The sequence below is a fragment of the Giraffa tippelskirchi genome, chromosome 8, assembly GCF_054371585.1.
Source record: "Giraffa tippelskirchi isolate mGirTip1 chromosome 8, T2T-mGirTip1v1.2.pri, whole genome shotgun sequence".
NCBI lineage: Eukaryota > Metazoa > Chordata > Mammalia > Artiodactyla > Giraffidae > Giraffa > Giraffa tippelskirchi.
The window spans coordinates 64903919-64923097 of NC_137282.1; the positions used below are offsets into that span (position 1 = coordinate 64903919).

Here is a 19179-nt window from a genome sequence, read left to right on the forward strand (position 1 = left end):
GGTTAGACTAGGGTTTGGGTTTTGTTAGGTTTAGGGTTACGGGTTAGGTTTAGGGTAGGTTTAGGGTTAGGGTTGGAGTTAGGGTAGGGATAGTGTTAGGATTAGCAATAGGGTTACGTTTTGGGTTTGGGTTAGGGTTAGGTTTAGGGTAAGGCCTATGGGAGGTGCCAGGTGCCCTTCACAAGGAGACCGTGGCATGGCACCCAACCCCATCAGATGCACTGCACAGCCTCCATCCCCATTGGCAGGACCACGATGACATAGGAATGTGATTGCAAGCCTTGCAGAGTGCAGCAAAACACACTACTCTGACTCGGGAGTTCAAAGATAGGGTTAGGGTTGGAGGTTAGGGTTAGGGTTGGGGTTGGGTGACAGGGTTAGCGATATGGTTAGGGTTAGGTTTAGGGTTAGTGTTAGGATCAGGGTCAGGGTTATGCTTTAGGGATGGGGTTAGGGTTATGCTTTAGGGATAGGGTTAGGATTAGGGTTTAGGGTTAGGGTACAGTTAGGGTAAGTGTTAGAGTTATGGTTAAGGTTAAGAGTTTGGGTTAGGGTTTTGGTAAGGGTTAGGTTTAGGTTTAGGGTTGGGGTTTTGTGTCAGCATTAGGGTTAGGGTTTGGGTTAGAGGTAGGGTTAGAAGTTAGTATTACGTTTAGTGTTAGGGTTAGGGTTAAAGTTAGGTTTAGGGTTAGGGTTAGCGTTTAGGGTTAGGAATATGGTTAGGTTTAGGGTACCAGTCCATGGGAGGTTCCACGTGCCCTCAGCCAGGTGACCCTGTCATGTGACCTGGCCCACTCAGATGCACTTTGCAGCCTCCTTACCCATGGACATGATTGTGGTAACCTAGGAATTTGTTAGGGATAGGTTTAGGATTAGGTTTAGAGTTAACGTTAGTGTAGTGTTAGGGTTATGTTTAAGTTAGAGTTTACGTTAGGGTAGTGTTATGGTTAGGGTATGGGTAAGGGTATGATTAGGGTAAGACTAAGGTTTGGGTTAGGGTTAGGTTTAGGGTTAAGGTTAGGGTTAGGGTTAGGGAAGGGTTAGGGTTAGGGTTAGAGGTTAGGGTTAGGGTAGGGTTAGGGTTAGTGTAAATGTTAGAGATAGGGTTAGGGTTAAGCTTTAGGGTTAGTGTTTTGGGAAGGTTAGGGTTAGTTTTGGGTTAGTATTCATGTTAGGGTTAGGATTAGTGTTTATGATTAGAGTTAGCATAGGTTAGGGTAAGTGTTAGAGTTAGGGTTCTGGTTAATGTTTAGGGTTAGGGTTTCGGTAAGGTTTAAGGTTAAGGTTAGGGTTTTGGGTTAGCATTAGGGTTACGGTTAGTGTTAGAGTTAGTGTTAGTGTTAGGCTTAAAGTTAGGGTAGGGTTAGGGCTAGGGATAATGTTAAATTTAGGGCAGGTGCCCTCGGGTAGTTCCACGTGCTCTCGAGCTGGTGACCCCGGCATGTCACCCGGCCTTCTCAAATGCACTTTGCAGCCTCCTTTCGCATGGGTAGGACTGCTGTAAGGTAGGAATGTGTCAGTGTTAGATTTAGGGTTAGGTTTAGAGTTAACGTTAGGGTAGTGTTACGGTGAGGGTTAGGGTTACGGTAAGACTAAGGTTTGAGTTAGGGTTAGGTCTAGGATTAGGGTTAAGGATAGGGTTAGGGAAGGTTTACGGTTAGGTTAAATGTTTGGGTTAGGGTTAGGGTAGTGTTATGGTTAGTGTAAGTGTTAGAGATAGGATTGGGGTTAGAGCGTTAGGTTAGTTTTTTGGTAAGGGTTAGGGTTAAGTTTAGGATTAGAGTTTTGTGTTAGTATTAGGGTTAGGTTTAGGGTTAGAGTTTATGGTTAGGGTTAGCATAGCTTAGGGTAAGTGTTAGAGTTAGGGTTCAGGTTAATGATTCGGGTTAGGGTTTTGGTAAGTTTTAGGGTTAGGGTTAGGGTTAAGGTTAGGGCTTTGGGTCAGCATTAGGGTTACGGTTAGTGTTAGGGTTAGGGTTAGTGTTAGTGCTAGGCTTAAAGTTAGGGTAGGGTTAGGGTTAGCAGTTAGGGTTAGGGATAAGGTGAGTTTTCAGGTAGGTGCCCATGGGTAGTTCCACGTGCCCTCGACCTGGTGACCCCGGCATGTCACCCGGCCCGCTCAGATGCACTTTGCAGCCTCCTTCCCCATGAGCATGAGTGTGCTAACCTAGGATTTTGTTAGGGATAGGTTTAGGGTTAGGTTTAGAGTTAACGTTAGTGTAATGTTAGGGTTAGGATAAGGGTTAGGACTAGACTAAGGTTTGGGTTAGAGTTAGGTTTAGGGTTAGGGTTAGGGTAGTGTAAAGGTTAGGGTTAGGGTAGGTGTTAGAGTTAGGTTTAGGGTTAAGGTTTAGGGTTAGTGTTTTGGTAAGGGTTAGGGTTTGGTTTAGGGCAAGGGTTAGGATTAGGATGTAGGGTTAGCATTAGTGTTACGTTTAGTGTTAGGGTAAGAAGTTAGTGTTACGGTTAGTGTTAGTGTTAGGGTTAAAGTTAGGGTAGGGTTAGGTTTAGCGGTTAGGGTTGCGGATAGGGTTAGGGGTTGGGTTAAGTTTACGGTTTAAGTTTAAGGTTAGGTTTAGGGTGTAGGGTTAGGCTTAAGCTTAAGTTTAGGTTTAGGGGTGAGGGTTAGAGTTATTGTTAGTGTTAGCATTAGACATAGGCTTAGGGTTAGGATTCGTGTTAGTGTTAGGGTTAGAATAGGTTTTGGCTTTGGGGTTGTTTTAGGGTTACTGGTTTGGTTAGGTTGTTTTTTGGGTTACTGTTAGGGTTTAGGGTTATGGTTAGTGTTAGTCTTAGGGATTAGGCTTAAGGTTAGGTTTTCGGGTTAGGGTTCAGTTAAGGATTAGGGTTAGGGTTACATTTAGGGGTAGGGTTAGTGTTAGGATTAGAGATAGTGTTATGGTTAGGTTTTGGGTTGGGTTTAGGGTTAGGGTAGGGCCCATGGGAGGTAACAGGTGCCCGCTGCAAAGTGACACCGGCATGGCACCCGACCCCATTAGACGCACTCCACAGTCTCCATCCACATGGGCAGGGCAGCACTGATCTAGGAATGTGATTTCAAGGCTCGAAGAGTACAGACAAACACACTGCCCTGACTTGGGAACTGAGGGTTAGGGTTAGGATTAGGTGTTAGTGTTAGGTTTAGGGTTAGGGGTTAGTGTTAAGGTTATGGCTAGGGTGTACCTTTAGGGTTAGGGTTACTGTTAGGGTAAGGGTTTAGGGTTAGGGTTATGGTTATTGCTGGGTTAGGGTTAAGGTTAGTGTTAGGGTTAGGGTTAGGGTTTAGGGTTAGAGTAAGTTTAGGGTTTGGGTTAGGGTTAGAGGTTAGTGTTAGGATTAGAGTAGGGTTAGGGTTAGGATACGTGTTAGAGTTAGGGTTAGGGTTACCGTTTTGGTAACGGTTAGGGTTAGGGTTTTGGGTTAGCATTAGGGTTATTGTTAGTGTTAGGGTTAGGTTTCAAGGTTAGTGTTAAGGTTATGGTTTAGGGTAAATGTTAGGTTTAGGGTTAGGGTTACTATTAGAGTTAGTGTTTAGGGTTAGGGTAAAGGTTTAAGATTAGGGTTAGTGGCTAGGGTTAGGGTTATGGTTACTGTTAGGGTTAGGGTTAGGTTTAAGGATAGGCTTAGGGTTAGGATTAGTGTTAGGGTTAGGGTTACTTTTAGGATTAGGGTTCAGGGTTAGGGATAGGTTTAGTGTTTAGGTATAGGATTAAATTTAGGCTTAGGGGTTAGGGTTCAGGTAGGATTAGGATTAGGTTTATGGTTAGCATCAGGGTTAGCATTGAGGTTACTGTTAGGGCTTGAGTTAGGGTTAGGGTTAGGATTTTCACCCATGGGAGGTGCCAGGTGCCCTCAGTTAGGTGAACCCGACATGGCACCAAGCCCCCTCAGATGCACTTTGTAGCCTCCTTCCCCATGGGGAGGACCGCATTGACTAGGAATGTGTTAGGGTTAAGGTTAGAGTTAGGGATAGTTAGGGTTAGTGCGAGGATTAGACTAGGTTTTGGGTTTAGGTTAGGTTTAGGCTTATGGGTTAGGGTTTAGGTTTTAGGGTTAGAGTTAGCCTTAGGTAATAGGGTTAGGGTTAGAGTTAGAGTTAGGGTTAGGTTTAGTGTTAGGGTTAGGGTTAAGGTTAGTTTTAGGGTTAGTGTTAGGGTTAGGGTTAGGGTTATGCTTTAGGGATCAGGTTAAGGTTATGCTTTAAGGATAGGGTAAAGGTTAGGGTTAGGTTTTAGGTTTAGGGTTAAGGAAGGGTTAAGGTTAGGATAAGTGTTATGATTAGGGTTAAGGGTTAGGGTTAGGCTTTTGGTAAGGGTTATGGTTAGGGTTTTGGTTTATTAAGACAGTTACGGTTAGTGCTAGTTTTAGGGTTAATGTTAGGTTTAGGTTTAGGGTTAGCGGTTAGGATTAGGGATAATTGTACGTTTAGTGTTGGGGCCCATGGGAGATTCCACGTGCCCTCAGCCAGGTGACCCCGGCATGTCACCCGGCCTGCTCAGATACACTTTGCAGCTTCCTTCCCCATGGGCAGGACTGCATTACCCTAGGAATGTGTTAGAGTTAACGTTAGGGTAGTGTTACGGTTAGGGTAAGCGTTAGGGTAAGACAAAGGTTTGGGTTAGGGTTAGGGTTAGGGTTAGAGGTTAGGGTAGGGTTAGGGTTAGGATAAATGTTAGAGATAGGGTTAGGGTTAGGGTTTTGCTTTAGGGATATGGATAGGGTTAGGGTTAGTGTTAGGGTAGCTTAGGCTAAGTGTTAGGGTTAGGATTAATGTTAATGATTATGGTTAGAGCATTGGAAATGTTTAGGTTTAGGGTTAGTGTTAGTGTTTTGGGTTATCATTAGGGTTAATGTTAGCGGTTAGGGATGGGATTAGTGTTAGGATTAAGGTAGGTGCCCATGGGAGTTTCCACGTGCCCTCAGCCAGGTGACCCCGGCATGTGACCCGGCCCGCTCAGATGCACTGTGCAGTCTCCTTCCCCATGTGCAGAACTGTGGTAACCTAGGAATTTGTTACAGTTAGGTTTAGAGTTAATGATAGGGCAGTGTTAGGGTTAGGGTAAGGGTTAGGTTTAGACTAAGGTTTGGGTTAGGGTTAGTATTAGGGTTAGGGTTAGGGTTAGGAAAAGGTTAGGGTCAGGGTTAGAGGTTAGGGTTAGGGTAGGGTTAAGGTTGTGTTAGGTAAGTGTTAGAGTTAGGGTTAGGGTTAAGGGTTACGGTTAGTGTTTTGGTAATGGTTAGAGTTAGGTTTAAAGTTTAGGGTTAGGGTTTTGGGTTAGCATTAGTGTTATGGACAGTGTTAGGGTTAGAGGTTAGGGTTACAGTTAGTGTTAGTGTTAGGGTTAAGGTTAGGGACAGGTTTAGTGGTCAGGTTTAGGGATAGGGTTAGGTTTAGGTTAAGGGCCCATGGGAGGTTCCGTGTGCCCTCAGCCAGGTGACCCCAGCACGCCATCCGGCCTGCTCAGGTGCCCTTTGCAGCCTCCTTCCCTATGGGCAGGATTGCCTTAACCTAGGAATGTGTTAGGGTTAGGGTTAAGGTTAGGGTTAGGGCTAAGTTTTATGTTTTATGCTTAGGGTTGGCAATACTGTTAAGGATTAGATTTTGGGTTAGGTTTAGGGTTAGGGATTAGGTTTAGTGTTAGGCTTAGGGGTTAGGGTTCGGATTAAGCTTAGGGTTAGGGTTACGATTAGGGTAGGGTTAGTGTTAGGATTAGCAATAGGGTTACGTTTGGGTTTGGTTTAGGCTTAGGTTAAGGGTAGGGCCCATAGGAGGTGCCCTTCACAAGGAGACCAAAGCATGGCACCCGACCTCATCAGACGCACTGCACAGCCTCCATCCCCATTGGCAGGACCACGGTGGTATTGGAATGTGATTGCAACCCTTGCAGAGTGCAGAGAAACACATTACTCTGACTCGGGAATTCTAGGTTAGGGTTAGGGTTAGGGTTGGGGTTAGATGCTAGGGTTAGCGATAGGGTTAGGTTTAGGTTTAGGGTTAGTGTTAGGGTTAAGGTTATGCTTAAGAGATCGGGTTAGGGTTATGCTTTAGGGATAGGTTTAGGGTTAGGATTAGGATAGGGTTAGGGTTAGAGTTATGGTTAGGGTTAAGGGTTAGGGCTAGGATTTTCATAAGGGTTAGGTTTAGGGTTAGGGTTAGGGTTTGGTGTTAGGGTTACTGTTAGTGTTAGTGTTATGGTTAAAGTTAGGGTTAGGGTAAGGGTTAGTGGTTAGGGTTAAGGATAAGGTTAGGTTTACGGTACGGTCCCATGGGAGGTTCCACCTGCCCCCTGCCAGGTGACACCGACACGTCACCCAGCCCGCTCAGATGCACTTTGCAGCCTCCTTCCCCATAGACAGGACTGTGTTAACCTAGAAATGTGTTAGGGTTAGGTTTAGGGTTAGGGTTAGAGTTAAGGTTAGAATAGTGTGAGGGTTAGGGTAAGGGTTACGATAAGACTAAAGTTGTTAGATTTACAGTTAGGGTTAGGGTTGTGGAAGGGTTAAGGTTAGGGTTAGGGTAAGGTTAGGGTTAGGGCTAGGGTAAGTGTTAGAGATATGGTTAGGGTGAAGCATTAGGATTGGTGTTTTGGTAAGGTTTAGGGTTAGGTTTAGGGTTGGGTTAGGTTTAGGGTTTTGGGTTGGCATTAGGGTTAAGGTTAGGGTTAGGTTATTGTTAGGGTTATGGTTAGGGTAGGGTTAGGGTTAGGGTAAGTGTTAGAGATAGGATTAGGTTTAAGCATTAGGGTTAGTGTTTGGTAAGGGTTAGGGTTAGGGTTATGCTTTGGATATAGGGTTAGGTTTATGCTTTAGGGATAGGGTTAGGGTTAGGGTTAGGCTTATGCTTTAGGGATAGGGTTAGCTTTATGCTTTAGGGATAGGATTAGGGTAGGGTTAGTGTTTAGGGTTAGGGATAGGGTAGCTTAGGGTAAGTGTTAGAGTTAGGGTTCTGGTTAATGGTTAGGGTTAGTGTTTTGGAAAGGTGTAGGGTTAAGTTTAGGGTTAAGGTTATGGTTAGGGTTTTGGGTTAGCATTAGGGTTATGGTTAGTGTTAGGGTTAGAATTTAGGGTTACATTTAGTGTTAGTATTAGGGTTAAAGTCAGGGTAGGCTTAGGGTTAGCGGTTAGTGTTAAGGATAAGGTTAGGTTTAGGGTAGGTGTCCTTGGGATGTTCCACGTGCCCTCGGCCAGGTGACACTGGCATGTCACCTGGCCTGCTCAGCTGCACTTTGCAGCCTCCTTCCCCATGGACATGAGTGCGCTAACCTAGGAATTAGTTAGGGTTAGGTTTAAGGTTAGGTTCAGAGTTAACATTAGGGTAGTGTTAGGGTTAGGGTAAGGTTTAGGAGTAGACTAAGGATTGGGTTAGGGTTAGGGTTAGGATAGGGTTAATATTAGGGTTAGGGTAAGTGTAAGATTTAAGGTTAGGGTTAGGGTTTTGGTAAGATTTAGGGTTAGTTTTAGGTTTAGGGTTAGTGTTAGGGTTTGAGGTTAGGGATAGGGACAGGGTAACCTAGGGTAAGTGTTAGAGTTAGGATTAAGTGCCAGAGTCCAGCTCTGGCAGCCAGGGAATCACCCTGAAGGGATGAATGGGGTCGGCAAATGAAAATGATGCAGTCTCTCGCTCAAAGCACTGGGCTGCATGTTTATTTTAAGCATCAGGTTTTCTTTTATACTTTTACAAAAGCATTAGGTCAGAGGTATGACATCTTCAGTTTCCTCTCACCCATATTTACTGTCTCCATAAATCATTGTTGTTCTTCAGAGTTTCTTCTTAAGTGTCCTTGTGATAACATTATAACTCAAGTTTGTCTCTGGGCTGTATATTACATTCCTCAGTTTATTTCTTATCTCTTTAAATCCTGCTATCCCCTAGTAACTTAAGCTCATCATCTCATAAACAAGCTTTTGGCTATTAGTATCTCTAAAATACCTAGTTTCCATAAGCTATAGTAAAATATGCCAACACTACAACATACCTCAAACGTTTAGCTTCTAACTATTCTTAATTATTCCTAACCCCTAAACTCAGCAAACTTCTTTTGCCATAAACATTCCCCTTACAGGCAGGTTTCAGATAACAATGTTTCCCATGATCTTAGGCTGCAGCCTATGTGCTCATCCTGGAGCATTGTTTGTAAAGATCCTTGGACAAATGTCAATAGTTAACGTTACAGATTGTAACATTCTTTCCAGCCAACTCAACCGGAGGAAAGAAAGGACAAGTCAGAATCACAAGACCTAACTCCTTCATCCCGGGACCGTGCCTGCGGGATGAGGAGAGGGGGTTGGGGCCGTGCCTGCGTTTTGTCAGTAATGCCTATTGCGGCTCCCGACAGTTAAGGTTGAGGGTTAGGGTAAGTATTTTGGTAAGTTTTAGGGTTACAGTTAGCATTAGGGTTTTGTGTTAGTATTTGTGTTAGTTTTAGGGTTAGAGGTTAGGGTTATGGTTAGTGTTAATGTTAGGGTTAAAGTTAGGGTAGGGTTAGGGTTAGCAGTTAGGTTTAGGGATAGGGTTAAGATTTAGAGAAGGGGCCCATGGGAGGTTCCACGTGCCCTTCGCCAGGTGACCCCAGCGTGTCACCCGGTCCACTCAGATGTACTTTGCAGTCTCCTTCTCCATGGGCAGGACTGTGCTAACCAGTAATGTGTTAGGGTTAGATTTAGAGTTCACGTTAGGGTAGCGTTAGGGTTAGGTTAAGGGTTAGGATTAGACTGAGGTTTTGGTTAGGGTTAGGGTTTGGTTTAGGGAAGGTTTAAGATTAGGATTAGGATAGGGTTAGGGTTAGGGTAAGTGTTAGAGATAGGGTTAGGATTAAGGGTTAGGGCTAGTGTTTTGGTAAGGGTTAGGGTTAGGGTTAGGATTTTCAGTTAGCATTAGGGTTACGGTTAGTGTTAGTGTTAGAAGTTAGGGTTATGGTTAGTGTTAGTATTAGGGTTAATGTTAAGCTTAGGTTTAGCGGTTACGGTTAGGGATAGCATTAGGTTTAGTGTAAGGGCCCATGGAAGGTTCTAGGTGCCCTCGGCCAGGTGTCCCCGGCCTGTTTGCGCTAACCTAGGAATGTGTTATGGTTAGGTTAGAGTTAACCTTAGTGTAGCGTTACGGTTAGTGTAAGGGTTAGGATTAGACTACGATTTGTGTTAGGGGTAGGGTTAGGGTCAGGGGTTGGGTTAAGTTTATGGTTTAAGGTTAAGATTAGGGTTAGGGTTAGGGTTAGAGATAGGGTTAGTTTTAGGGTAAGAGCCCATGGGAGGTTCCACGTGCCCTCAGCCAGGTGACCCCGCCATGTGACCCAGCTCACTCAGATGCATTTTGCAGCCTCCTTCCCCATGGGCGGGACTGTGTTAACCTAGGAATGTGTTAGAGTTAGGGTTAGAGTTAGGGTTTACGTTTAGGGCTAGAGTTGGGAATACTGTTAGGGATTAGGTTTTGGGCAAGGTTTTGGGTTAGGGATTTGGTATAGAGTTAGGCTTAGGGGTTAGGTTTCAGATTAGGGTTAGGTTTAAGGTTATGGTTAGGGTAGGGTTTGTTTTAGGATTAGCAATAGGGTTACGTTTAGTGTTTGGGTTAGGGTTAGGTTTAGGGTATGGCCCATGGGAGGTGACAGGTTCCCTTCACAAGGAGACCATGGCATGGCACCCGACCCCATCAGACGCATTGCACAGCCTCCATTCCCATTGTCTGGACCACGTTGACATAGGAATGTGATTGCAAGTCTTGCAGAGTGCAGAGTAACACACTATTTTGACTCGGGAATTGAAGGTTAAGGTTAGGGTTAGGGTTATGTTTTAGGAATAGGATTAGGGTTATGCTTTAGGGATAGGGTTGGGGTTAGGGTTAAGATTAGTGTTACAGAGAGGATTAGGGTTAGGGTAGCTTAGGGTAAGTGTTAGAGTTAGTGTTAGGGTTATTGGTTATGGTTAAGACATTGGAAAGGTTTAGGTTTAGGGTTAGTGTTAGTGTTTGGGGTTATTATTAGTGTTAGTGTTAGCGGTTAGGGTTAGGGTTAGGATTAGTGTAGGTGCCCATGGGATGTTCCACGTGTCCTTGGCCAGGTGTCCCCGGCATGTGATCCGGCCTGCTCATATGCAGATTGCATCCTCCTTCCCCATGGGCAGGACTGTCCTAACCTAGGAAATTGTTAGGGTTAGGTTTAGAGTTAATGATAGGGTAACGCTAGGGTTAGGTTTGGACTAAGGTTTGGGTTAAGGTTAGGTTTATGGTTAGGGTTAGGTTTAGAGTTTTGGGTTAGCATTATGGTTATGGTTAGTGTTAGGGTTAGAAGTTAGGGTTATTGTTAGTGGTAGTGTTAGGGTTAATGTTAGGCTTAGGTTTAGCAGTTAGGGTTAGGGATAGCGTTAGGTTTAGGGTAAGGGCCCAATCGATGTTACAGATGCCCTCGGCCAGGTGACCCTGGCATGTCACCCAGCCGGCTTAGATGCATTTTGCAGCCTTCTTCCCCATAGGCAGGACTGTGCTAACCTAGGAATGTGTTACGGTTAGGTTTAAGGTTAGGTTAGAGTTAACATTAGTGTAGCGTTAGGGTTAGTGTAAGAGTTAGGATTAGACTAAGATTTGGGTTAGGGTTAGGTTTAGGGTTAGGGGTTGGATTAAGGTTATGGTTTAAGTTAAGGTTAGGGTTAGGTTTAGGGTTAGTGTTAGGGTTAGGGTTAGGGTTAGGGTTAGAGATAGGGTTAGTTTTAGGGTAAGGGCCCATGAGAGGTACCGTGCTGCCCTAGGAAGGTCTTTGCAAGTCTCCCAGAGTGCGGGCAGTCACCCTGGCCTGACTCGGGAATTGAGGCCCTGGGAGGAGGCTCGGAGGTCTGGCGTCTGAGGAGCCCCACACTGGCTGCATATGAGAGGCCTGAAAACCCACTCTCTGGGGCTACCTTGCCTGCCTCCAAGCAAGACAGTGTCCCCAGCCGCCTGTGGGCTGACAGTCACCCCTGACTGGGAAGCGCTGGCTGGGAGGTCATTTTTCATGGGCCATGGCCCCTGGGTCCCTGCACCCATGGAGGGCTCCCACACTGCTCGGGAAAGTCAAGGCACCCTCCACACGGCTTTTCCATCACGTTTGCTCTGCAGGAGAGAGCTCACAAGACTAGGACTGTCTGCAGCATGCTCGGCTCCTGTGGGGAGTGTACCCTGGGTGCCCACCTGGATCCAGGGCCTAGGGTTCCCAACCGGCATTTTTCTCCCGGGGAGGCTTCACGCGGGGCGGCCCAACAACTGCCAGTGGAGGCATCCTGGGCTCTTTGCTTCCTTCTGCCGGAGCTAACTTTGCTCCTCACGGTGGCGTTGACCAGGCCTGGGGCAGGCCCACCAACCCTTGCCGGGGGCCCCAGGGAGGTGCTGGTTGCCCTCGGCCGGAGGACCCCAGCATGTCCCCAGGCCCCCTCCACTGCACTCCCGCAGCCTCCTGCCCAATAGGCAGGACCACACTGCCCTAGGAATGTCTTTGAAAGGCTCCCAGAGTGCGGGCAGACTCCCTGACCTGACTCAGAAATTGACGCCCTGGGAGCACGACCAGAGGTCTAGCATCTGAGGAGCCCCACAGTGGCTGCATGCGAGAGGACTGAAAACCCACTCTCTGGGGCTACCTTTCCTGCCTCCAAGCAAGATAGTGTCCCCAGCCGCCTGCGGGCTGAGAGTCACCCCCGGCTGGGAAGCACTGCCTGGGAGGTCATTTTTCAGGCGCCATGGTCTCTGGGCCCCCAAGCCCAGGGAGGGCTCCCACACTGCCCGGGAATGTCAAGTCCCCCTCCTCATGGCTCTTCTATCATGCTTGCTCTGCAGGAGAGAACTCATGAGAATAGGCCTGTCTGCACTCTGCTCGGCTCCTGCGGGGAGAACACCCTGGGCACCCACCTGGATCCTGGGCGTAGGGGCCCCAACCGGCATTTTTCTCCCAGCGAGACTGAACTACCTGTCCTGCCTCTTGAGAAACCTGTATGCAGGTCAGGAAGCTAGTTGGAACTCAGCATGGAACAACAGACTGGTTCCAAATAGGAAAAGGAGTGTTCCAGGCTGTATATCATCACCCTGCTTATTTAACTTATATGCAGAGTACATCATGAGAAACGCTGGGTTGGATGAAGCACAAGCTGGAATCAAGAATGCTGGGAGAAGTATCAATAACCTCAAATATGCACATGACACCACGCTTATGGCATGAAAGTGAAGAAGTACTAAAGAGACTCTTGATGAAAGTGAAAGAGAAGTGATAAAGTTGACTTAAAGCTCAACATTCAGAAAGTTAAGATCATGGCCTCGGGTCCCATCACATCATGGCAAACAGATTGGGAAAGAGTGGCAGACTTTATTTTTCAGGGCTCCAAAATCACTGCAGATGTTGACTGCAGTCATGAAATTAAAAGACACTTAATCCTTGGAAGGAAAATTATGACCAACCTTGACAGCATATTAAAAAGCAGAGACACTACTTTGCCAACAAAAGTCCATCTAGGCAAGGCTATGGTTTTTCCAGTAGTCATGTATGGATGTGAGAGTCGGACTTCAAGAAAGCCGAGTGCTGAAGAATTGATGCTTTTGAACTGTGTTGCTGGAGAAGACTCTTGAGAGGCCCTTGGACTGAAAGGAGATCCAACCAGTCCATCCTAAAGGAAATCAGTCTTAATATTCTTTGGAAGGACTGATGCTGAAGCTCCAATACTTTGGCCACCTGAAGAAAAGAACTGACTCATTGGAAAAGGCTCTGATGTCGGGAAAGATGGAAGGCGGGTGGACAAGGGGACGACAGAGGATGAGCTGAGTGGATGGCATCACCAACTCTATGGATATGAATTTGAGGTATCTCCGGGAGTTGCTGATGGACACCGAAGACTGTTGTGTTATGGTCCATGGGGTTTCAAAGAGTTGGACACGACTGATCAACTGAACTACACAACTTGCAATTAATCACCAAAAATTTAAACAAAAGGTCAGTTTTCACTAATGATTCGTTAAAAGGCCAATTTCAACTATGAATTCAAAGGCCAAAGAACAGTACAATGTGAAAAAGGCATACACTTCATAAGATATAAAGAATAACTCAAGGAAGCTTATAACTAGGTCCAAAGTACCAACATATATATTCTTGGGCACTTTCAAGTAAGACTGTGCAATTATAGGGACAGCATATGGCCATTTTGCACTAGAGACAAAAAATTATACAAGAGGATTAAAACTTTATTATGAATCAAACATTACTAAGTTTTCCTAAGAAACCAATGAGCAAAATTATCCAGGAAAGGCAAATCGTATTTTTAATGAGGCGAATTTCACACACACACACACACACAAAAATGCTTCATAATGAACTGTTCAAGGAAGGTTCTACATAAACCTTCAAATAAGTTTAATAGGTTTGCCAAAAAAAAAAAAAGGTGAAGGAGAGCTATACCCCTCCCATCTATGTGAATTTAGGTTTAAATTAGTTTTGTCTTGGCTATTATATAAGGCAAAAAAACCCCACGACTCCCCCTTCACCCCCCAAAAAACATTGATTTTGATATATTGTGTTTGTGCGTGCTCAGTTGTGTCTGATTCATGGCAACTCCAAGAACTCTACCCAGCCAGGCTCTTCTATCCATGGAATTCAGGGCTATTTTTTTGTCACAGTAAAATGCCTACCCTGGATGACCCAAAGGCAAGGGCTCAGAGGCTCCTGAGAGACTAACTCCTTTCAGCTGAGCACAGAGCTGGCTCCTCACTGGGATGCCTGTGGCCTGGGGCTCCCAGAGGGGAGAGCAGCTCTCGCCCCACCGTGTGGTCACTGCTGGAAGTGCAGGCTGCTCCTCACTCCCCCTTGACAGTGTCCCTGAGGGCAGAACATTGTGAATCTATTCAAGGTGGAAATTCAAACTCAAATGCAACCAAACTTCCCACAAGGTCTCCAAAACCACTCAGGAACAGGGAATTGGAAACTGCAGAGCATGACATGAATGGAGATGGAGACTTGACACCTCACACCGAATTCACTTCCAATTATCCCTAGACAAAGTTTCCATGAAAACTTGTCATAAATCTAGAAGAACAATGAGCAGAAACTGGACGAGTGCTTTGGGTCTTCACACACAAAACTAAAAGGCAGTCCACAAAAAAACCCAGAGAATACAGTGGACTTTGCAAAATCAAAGATATCTACTGTGGTAAAGAACTTATTACAAAAGCAAAAGACAGGTCATACATCGTAAGACAAATAAGTGCAAACACATAGCTTATTAAGGATTTGTCTCCAAACAGACAAAGAACACTAACAAAACAAACATGTTAAAATGAGGGAAAGGTCTGAAGCGACACCAGACCAATGAAGAGAAACACAGAGTATCCCAGATGATGTCCAGCACTGAGGGCCTGAAGAAACAACAGTCTAGTTGCACTCCCTCAGGCCTGTGTGACTTTGGATTAGGCTTGTGTTTCCCAGTGGCTCTGAGAGATGGACAGGGAGGAAGGGGAAGAGAAATCATTTGCATTTCTAATACTCACAGTAAAGTCTTCCAATGAGAAGGGAATTATCACCCCCACTGACAATGCCATTCACTGAAGTGAAATACCCACGATTCCATCTAACCCAGAAGGGAAGGAAGGAACTGTTGTCAGAAAACTGCAAGAGACGGAAGAAAGAAGATCAAGCCCACACAAACCAAGGAAATGATAAGCTGTGCTCATGGATTGCAAGAATTCCTATTGGTAAAATGATGTCACACCCCCAGGCAATCCATAGCTTCGATGTTATTCCTCCCAAAATTCCAATGGGTTTTCGCACTGAACAAAGAATTCCAAAGGTTTATGGAAGCAGAAAAGAGCCCAAATAGTCAATATAATACGACGAAAAAACCCCGATATGGACATACAAGGTTGTGTGAAAGGAAATTAGAATACAAAACTAAGATCCTCAGGACAGTATCGGAGAAGCCAATGGCAACACACTCCAGTACACTTGCCTGGAAAATGCCCTGGATGGAGGAGCCTGGTAGGTTGCAGGTCATGGGGTCGTGGAGAGTCAGACACGACTGAAGTGACATAGCAGCAGCAGCAGTAGGAGAGTATGGTATTGGTAATACAAAAATACACACAGATCCAGATCGATGGAATAAAGTTGAGCATCCAGAAATAAACCCCACCATCCATGATCAACTCATTTCTGACAAAGAAGGAGAGAATATACAAATGGGAATAAGAAAGCCTCTTCAATAAATGTCCATGGGAAAACCAGACAGCTACATCTGAAGAATTCTATTGGTTTTTATCTCAGACCACCTCAATATCGGTGAAAAATGTCAACCTAAAGACTGATGTTATGAGATAGCTAGAAATAAGCATAGGTCAAAGACTCCTTAACATCAGAGTCTCCTTCACATTTAGTGGGCATAAGCAGAAATGGGTCTCTTCAAGTAAGGGAAACAGGAAAACTAAGTACACCAATGGGTTTCCATCCAATTGAACATCTATGCAACAGAAAAACTAAGCATTCACAAACCCAAAAAATAGTAAACTGAACATGACAGACTCCTTGCAAGTGGTGTATCTGATAAGGGGTTCATATGGAAAGAGACTAAGAATGCACAGCACTCAGTCTCCAAGAAACACCACCACCACCCTTAACCCTAACCCCAATTCCAACTCCAACCTAAAGCCTTTATCTCTCTCTAACCTATCCCTAAAAATAAACCTCTTCTAATCATATACATGTGCATTCATATAGGCATCCATCCATCCACACAGGAGAGAGAATGAGGAAGTTGTAAATTGGATTTAGAAGTGAAAAGAGAGTGACACACCCATAGAGAAACATGAAACAAAAGAGAGGAAATGAGTAGATTGAAGAGACTTTTCAAAAATGTATATCGAAGTTAGAAGTAATGACAGTGCCCATTCACCCCAGAAGGGGGGAAATGACCCAAAGTTATGAGAGTAAAAGACAAGAACGCAGGGAGCCATTAGAAGCTCAGCCACATGCAGAAGCCGAGCTGGGACACTTGAACAGAATCTCAATGGAAACAGAGGACCAGAAAGTTGGCTACCCTTTTATATAACAGAGGGAGACCTTCAAGTCTTCCTTTCAGTCGTCCAACTTGGATGTGGGTTCTCAAAACAGTCAGGAGGGGGAGTGCCTTTTCCTGGGTACCGCAGTGCATCCAGGCCTCGTACTGCCCTATTCTGTGCTATGTCAGCCTGGTATTGAATCCTTCTTTCTGAAGTCTCAGTTCACAAGCTCCATGTGATACTCGCCCCAGGTTGAAAGGCATGGAGGTTCTCGTAGGCCAACAGAGCTAGGAAGCCGATGAAAAAATGACCCCTACTCTGCAGATGGAGAGACGGGGGAAACCCTTAGGGGAATATACTTGTCCAGGGCCACATCACTTATGAGAAGAAGGAGCCTGGTCTGAGAGCAGCGGGGTCCTCAGAGATCAGGCCCTGGCTGCACCCAAGCCTCTCCAAGGCTGTGGGGTGGTCTCTGTGGGTGTCACTGTGTCTGCACATGGCCTAAGGGGGTGGTTGAGCAGTCAGGAACCTAGAGATTCACTTGGAGAGCTTTGTGTAAGGGACCTCAGCATGAACCCCAGGAAATGATGTCACTTCCTGGCAACAGAACCCAACAGAACCCAGAACCAGGTATCCAGGCCTCCTGAGCAGAGAGGAGCCCCCAGCCAGATCACTTGCTGCCAAGATGTTCTGCTGTTTGCACCTGCCCAGAGCCCGGGGCCTCAGGAGAGCTCACAGGCAGAGTGTATGGGAACACTGTCAACACTGGCTCAGGGCACCCACGAAAAGCTTCTCGCTCTTTGCCCATAGGAATAGAAAGGTAAAACGGAGAGCCCCAGGCTGGGCCAGGCCACCTCTCGCATGCCACCTGGCAACACTGGGTCCTTTCCCTGTGTGTGTGGATGTGGGTTTCTCGGGGTGTGTCTCCCTCAAGTAAGCCCAGGTGGATGTGGTGTCAGATGCCTGTGGACAAGTTGTGTCCACACCCCAGGGGAGAGCAGGCTGGGTGGGATGGGGAGAGTGCGGGCAGAGCCGCCCGCCCAGGCTGACCTCATACCCTACGGTGGGTCTCCTTCCTCCCGGGGTGGGTGGGGTGGGATCTGAGCAGACACACGTCTCTGCCCCTTCTGGGAAAAAAAGTTTGAGCGGGCAGAAGCAGCAGCTATACTGGCCAGGCCCAGCTCGGAATACTCCAAGTAGGGCTGGCTGATGGTCACTGTCATTGCAGAGCTTCCCACATGATGAGGCTGATGATGGGGATACCCCATCCACCTCGAGGGTGGGGTTGGAGAACCACCACCCCCACCCGTGAGGCACAGTGCAGGCTCCAGGTGAGCATGCCCACAGAGGTTTCAGCCCAACTGGGGACAAAGAGGAAGCAGGGAAGGCCTACTGCCCAGACACTGCCCAGGACACACCCGGCGGCCCAGTCTCAGGCTGCCACAGAGCTCAGCACACCCAGTTCTGACCAGAACACCGAGAGCCCCTGCGTCTGAGGCAGCAGAAGGACCTGGAGCCCAGCATGGCAAAGCACAGAGGTGAGGACGCTAGGGCTAGTGCATGGGAGTGTGTGGGAAGAGGGTGCTGAGCTACACAGGGGCGAGTCCCCGAAAGCTGCTGCTGGGCCTGGAGTAAAGGCTGGCCTCACACCACCCATCTTGCACACTTCAGTTAGAAAAGACATCCTACACTGGGTATTCTTTGGAAATCTCTTCGAAGCTTTCCATCCCAGGATACACGCATGACAAGGCGGCCTGTGGGTAAACTTTTCTTCTCTCCCAGATCTAGCACTGGTCTCCAACTGCAACCAGGCTCCACTTCCCAGATCTGTCCCTACAGAGGTGGTTCCTCCAGGTGCAGGACCCAGGGATCCACTGAGGGCAGATGGAGAACTGAGACTTGCCCTCGCAGAGACACCAGGCCAGCTGGGTACTGGCCAGCACACTGGGCAGATCGAATCCCATGCCTGCAGGACCCCCAGCCCCAGGCACTGATGTCCCACCCCCTCAGTGAGAACCTCCACCTCCACGTGCACCTGCACCTGCTCGGGCTTTGGCAGGAGAACCCGAGGCAGAGGAGGAGTCACCGCCTCGGCAGGCAGAGCCTGCCCTGGCTGCTGCGCAACACCCAGATGCCCACGATGATTCTCCCACCCCTGCAGGGAGAACGGGCCCCCGCTCTGGACAGAGATCCAGAGCCCTTTCTGGAAACACCACGTCCAGGGGAGCGGTCGGCTCTGCAGCCTCCATCCCTGTGTGCTCACTGTGGACACCAACAACTCGGTCCACACCCAGGGGAGATTGAGTTCCTTTCCCCTGAACCTCTTTTCATCTGGTTTGTGTGTAGCTTTCTTGTGATGTTAAATTTTTTTAACAGCTTCCTGTATTTTTTTGTTAATTTTTACTAATAAAATTTACCTTAATTGATGCAATTTGGGAATATTAAGGCCTTCACAGTGGTGTGTAACCATCACCACTGTCTACATTCAGACCCTCTCATTCTACCCACCCCCCCACTTCCCAGCAAAGCCTTTATTCATGTCAAGCACTCTCTGTTCCTCCCTCCCCCACCACTGGCCCATTGAAATGGTGTTGCTGAACCATGAAAAGATGCTGGGATTCTTGGTCTCCAGAGAAGAATAATTCACTGCCAGAGACGAAACTTGATTGCTCAGTGGTTTTGTGTGATAAAGTTTTATTAAAGTATAAAGGAGATAGAGAAAGCTTCTGACAGAGCACTAGAAGGTTGCACAAACAGTACCCCTTACTAGATCCTAGCTGAATGTTATATAGTCACCAGCAGTCTGTTAATGAAAGAAAGGAATGTCTTAAAACTCAGAATGGCACCAGGCCCCCATCCATAAGATGTATTTTGGGATAATCTTGGCACCAGAGGAGCCATCCAGGGCATAAACCGATTGACTTGAATCTTGTGGAAAGGCAGATTACCATACAAATAGTTTTGTTTACATAGATTAGGGGAACAATGTCTGAGTATAACATACTGGTTTGTCAAGTCGGTTCTGAGCCATTGAGAGGAATCGACTTGAAGACAGGGTTTGGGGTAAATGCATAGTACATTAACATAGGTTAAGACAAATGATTCCATAAGAATAAATTGGTTAACTCAAGGTTTGAAAATACTTAAGTTCAGGTGGAACCAGGTGTCATTATTGCAACACAGTATTTTAAGAG

At 46.6% G+C, this 19179-nt stretch overlaps 1 long non-coding RNA gene across 1 annotated transcript; it reads left to right on the top strand.

Moving 5' to 3' along the window:
• Nucleotides 1-16607: 16607 nt before the first annotated feature.
• On the top strand, nt 16608-18416 carry LOC145516374 (uncharacterized). The gene is made up of 2 exons (XR_014061328.1): nt 16608-17523; nt 18147-18416. It is a non-coding gene; the product is annotated as an uncharacterized LOC145516374 (long non-coding RNA).
• Nucleotides 18417-19179: the final 763 nt, after the last annotated feature.